This window comes from Schistocerca serialis, unplaced genomic scaffold (genome assembly GCF_023864345.2).
Source record: "Schistocerca serialis cubense isolate TAMUIC-IGC-003099 unplaced genomic scaffold, iqSchSeri2.2 HiC_scaffold_1427, whole genome shotgun sequence".
NCBI lineage: Eukaryota > Metazoa > Arthropoda > Insecta > Orthoptera > Acrididae > Schistocerca > Schistocerca serialis.
This window is the reverse complement of record NW_026047655.1, coordinates 55,001-60,000: the sequence shown is the minus strand read 5'-3', so window position 1 is coordinate 60,000 and position 5,000 is coordinate 55,001. Positions and strand designations below refer to the sequence as shown.

At 52.3% G+C, this 5,000-nt stretch overlaps 1 non-coding gene across 1 annotated transcript in view; it reads right to left on the bottom strand.

The window, feature by feature from the left end:
- Positions 1–1,127, bottom strand: part of LOC126443264 (small subunit ribosomal RNA) — a 1,909-nt gene extending 782 nt beyond the window's left edge. The window contains exon 1 of the ribosomal RNA XR_007581834.1: positions 1–1,127. This exon is cut by the window's left edge and continues 782 nt beyond it. This is a non-coding gene — a ribosomal RNA (small subunit ribosomal RNA).
- Between the last annotated feature and the right edge of the window lie 3,873 nt (positions 1,128–5,000).

Sequence of the window (5,000 nt, the reverse complement as noted above, 5' to 3'; positions counted from 1 at the left end):
CGTTTATGGTTAGAACTAGGGCGGTATCTGATCGCCTTCGAACCTCTAACTTTCGTTCTTGATTAATGAAAACATACTTGGCAAATGCTTTCGCTTCTGTTCGTCTTGCGACGATCCAAGAATTTCACCTCTAACGTCGCAATACGAATGCCCCCGCCTGTCCCTATTAATCATTACCTCGGGTTCCGAAAACCAACAAAATAGAACCGAGGTCCTATTCCATTATTCCATGCACACAGTATTCAGGCGGGCTTGCCTGCTTTAAGCACTCTAATTTGTTCAAAGTAAACGTGCCGGCCCACCGAGACACTCAATAAAGAGCACCCTGGTAGGATTTCAACGGGGTCCGCCTCGGGACGCACGAGCACGCACGAGGCGGTCGCACGCCTTCGGCTCGCCCCACCGGCAGGACGTCCCACGATACATGCCAGTTAAACACCGACGGGCGGTGAACCAACAGCGTGGGACACAAATCCAACTACGAGCTTTTTAACCGCAACAACTTTAATATACGCTATTGGAGCTGGAATTACCGCGGCTGCTGGCACCAGACTTGCCCTCCAATAGATACTCGTTAAAGGATTTAAAGTGTACTCATTCCGATTACGGGGCCTCGGATGAGTCCCGTATCGTTATTTTTCGTCACTACCTCCCCGTGCCGGGAGTGGGTAATTTGCGCGCCTGCTGCCTTCCTTGGATGTGGTAGCCGTTTCTCAGGCTCCCTCTCCGGAATCGAACCCTGATTCCCCGTTACCCGTTACAACCATGGTAGGCGCAGAACCTACCATCGACAGTTGATAAGGCAGACATTTGAAAGATGCGTCGCCGGTACGAGGACCGTGCGATCAGCCCTAAGTTATTCAGAGTCACCAAGGCAAACGGACCGGACGAGCCGACCGATTGGTTTTGATCTAATAAAAGCGTCCCTTCCATCTCTGGTCGGGACTCTGTTTGCATGTATTAGCTCTAGAATTACCACAGTTATCCAAGTAACGTGGGTACGATCTAAGGAACCATAACTGATTTAATGAGCCATTCGCGGTTTCACCTTAATGCGGCTTGTACTGAGACATGCATGGCTTAATCTTTGAGACAAGCATATGACTACTGGCAGGATCAACCAGGGAGCTGCGTCAACTAGAGCTGAGCAGCCGGCCGCCCGGGAGTGTGTCCCGGGGGCCCGCGCGAACACGCAAGCGTCCGCTCAATTATTCTGCAAACAGGAGGAGGCTGAGCTCCCCTGCACAACACACCTCGAAACCCTCTCAGGTCCCGGCGGCGCGCAGCGCCGTCCTAAGTACTTGGTCGGGTTCGAGAGAGGCGCAATCGCCCGGAGTTAGGCGAGTAGACGCTTTAGGTGCGACCACCCGTGCTCCCAACTGAGCTTGCCGCTGCCGACAGAGGCCCGGGAGCGTGCTGTCGTGGCATTGCCGGCGGGAGACAACACGCGCCACCTACGGTGACCGGCAGCTCCAACGCCAGCGCCACAGAAGGACAAAAGCCCTACTTGGGTGCCGAAGCGAACTCTCCCAGCACAGCGCACGCGCCAACACGTCCGCACAGCTGCGATACAAACCACCTGCGAGAACCGCTGGGGCGACCGAGCAGCAGACGGCGTCGCGGCGCCGAGCGCCGGGCGGCGGCGCATCCTCAGCGCACAAAGTCCTCAATCGGACCAGCACACTGCAGATGGCCACCGCGCTTCGCACCGGGCCCGCGAGGACCTACTTTGGCCGCAAGGCGCCGCGAGCAGGGGGCGCCGGCGCGCAGCTGCGCCGCCTGCCGCGTCCGTCGGCCGGCGCGCCTGCCACCGGCCGCCCCCACCAGCCGGCTGTAGCGCGTGCGCCCACGCACCGCGCTGCCAGCACGCCGGGCGGCCCCCCCTCACCGGCCGGGGACGGTCCCACCCAGCCACCGCCGCGTATCGCCTCACACCCAGATCCCCTTTCACGTTCGTGGGCATGGTGGGTCCCCTTTCACGTTCGTGGGCATGGTGGGTATCCCTGAAACAACCGGTTAATAGCTCGACCGATCGTCGCCAACACTGATTCACCTCTAGCGAGAACAACCGCACCACAACGGGTTACCGGTTGTTCATTTGCGTAACGTCACCAGCAAACGTACACGTCCATCGCCATTTGCAACGAGTATTGCATGCCTGTGTCAGGTGTCACAACACACTACGTCTGCCCACATAGACGCAACAACATGTGCACGCCTAGAGAACACGTGGAAGGTAGACCCCGTACGTATGCGGTGTCCATTGCGCGAACGACTGTCAGCCCGCCTCTGCAGCATGTCGCAGATGTGGAACGCGGTGCAACATGCTATCACGGTGTGTGAGAAGAGACGACTACGTCCGAATACACGCTCCACTACATCAACAGACTGCTCATGCTGATCGCCATCCAGGGCGTCCGTTCCTCCCACACGTCTGTATGGCGTACCACACTGCAATCCAGCTCTTATAGGGAGACGACACGTAGCTGCGTGCACAATATTTGGACTGTATGGTCCGCCGTTGCTAGGCGCTGTCGTCATACGGTCACATGGGCCACGATGTATCATTCAGTACATACGGAGCAATGTGCAGTACAGTTTGTGGGTTTTGCGTACATCGGCGGACAGGTGACAGGCCGTACCACAACGTAGGCTGAGTACGTCGGCATGCGAAGGGCATTGAACATGCAAACTTCTCACCGACCAGCTTGCGAAGGCAGGGGGGAAGGGGGGGGGGCATGTACGTCCTGCTGCTATCCACACTACAGTGTATAGCAGGAGCATGTGGAAAGTCAGCAACACCTGCAAGGTGTTTAACATGACGCGATACACAGGGGACCGGGCAGTGCGAGTAGCGAACTATATTGCGAGGGTTGCGGTTAGGCAACACTACACTACTTTAACGGGTTGCATAACAATTACAGAGCAGGTTCAGCGACAACGTGCGTCAGGTTAAGGCGCAATATAGTTTAGGTTACGGCGCACTTTAGGTTAGGTTAAGGCACATTATAGGTTAGGTTAAGGCACAACATGGGTTACGTTAAGGCACAACATGGGTTACGTTAAGGCACAACATGGGTTACGTTAAGGCACAACATGGGTTAGGTTAAGGCACAACATGGGTTAGGTTAAGGCACAACATGGGTTAGGTTAAGGCACAACATGGGTTAGGTTAAGGCACAACATGGGTTAGGTTAAGGCACAACATGGGTTAGGTTAAGGCACAACATGGGTTAGGTTAAGGCACAACATGGGTTAGGTTAAGGCACAACATGGGTTAGGTTAAGGCACAACATGGGTTAGGTTAAGGCACAACATGGGTTAGGTTAAGGCACAACATGGGTTAGGTTAAGGCACAACATGGGTTAGGTTAAGGCACAACATGGGTTAGGTTAAGGCACAACATGGGTTAGGTTAAGGCACAACATGGGTTAGGTTAAGGCACAACATGGGTTAGGTTAAGGCACAACATGGGTTAGGTTAAGGCACAACATGGGTTAGGTTAAGGCACAACATGGGTTAGGTTAAGGCACAACATGGGTTAGGTTAAGGCACAACATGGGTTAGGTTAAGGCACAACATGGGTTAGGTTAAGGCACAACATGGGTTAGGTTAAGGCACAACATGGGTTAGGTTAAGGCACAACATGGGTTAGGTTAAGGCACAACATGGGTTAGGTTAAGGCACAACATGGGTTAGGTTAAGGCACAACATGGGTTAGGTTAAGGCACAACATGGGTTAGGTTAAGGCACAACATGGGTTAGGTTAAGGCACAACATGGGTTAGGTTAAGGCACAACATGGGTTAGGTTAAGGCACAACATGGGTTAGGTTAAGGCACAACATGGGTTAGGTTAAGGCACAACATGGGTTAGGTTAAGGCACACCATGGGTTAGGTTAAGGCACACCATGGGTTAGGTTAAGGCACACCATGGGTTAGGTTAAGGCACAACATGGGTTAGGTTAAGGCACAACATGGGTTAGGTTAAGGCACAACATGGGTTAGGTTAAGGCACAACATGGGTTAGGTTAAGGCACAACATGGGTTAGGTTAAGGCACAACGTAGGTTAGGTTAAGGCACAACGTGGGTTAGGTTAAGGCACAACGTGGGTTAGGTTAAGGCACAACGTGGGTTAGGTTAAGGCACAACGTGGGTTAGGTTAAGGCACAACATGGGTTAGGTTAAGGCACAACATGGGTTAGGTTAAGGCACACCATGGGTTAGGTTAAGGCACAACATGGGTTAGGTTAAGGCACAACATGGGTTAGGTTAAGGCACAACATGGGTTAGGTTAAGGCACAACATGGGTTAGGTTAAGGCACAACATGGGTTAGGTTAAGGCACAACATGGGTTAGGTTAAGGCACAACGTAGGTTAGGTTAAGGCACAACGTGGGTTAGGTTAAGGCACAACATGGGTTAGGTTAAGGCACAACATGGGTTAGGTTAAGGCACAACATGGGTTAGGTTAAGGCACAACATGGGTTAGGTTAAGGCACAACATGGGTTAGGTTAAGGCACAACATGGGTTAGGTTACGGCACAACATGGGTTACGTTACGGCACAACATGGGTTACGTTACGGCACAACATGGGTTACGTTACGGCACAACATGGGTTACGTTACGGCACAACATGGGTTACGTTACGGCACAACATGGGTTACGTTACGGCACAACATGGGTTACGTTACGGCACAACATGGGTTACGTTACGGCACAAATTAGGTTAGGTTACGGCACAAATTAGGTTAGGTTAAGGCACAAATTAGGTTAGGTTAAGGCACAAATTAGGTTAGGTTAAGGCACAAATTAGGTTAGGTTAAGGCACAAATTAGGTTAGGTTAAGGCACAAATTAGGTTAGGTTAAGGCACAAATTAGGTTAGGTTAAGGCACAAATTAGGTTAGGTTAAGGCACGATATAGGTTAGGTTAAGGCACGATATAGGTTAGGTTAAGGCACGATATAGGTTAGGTTAAGGCACGATATAGGTTAGGTT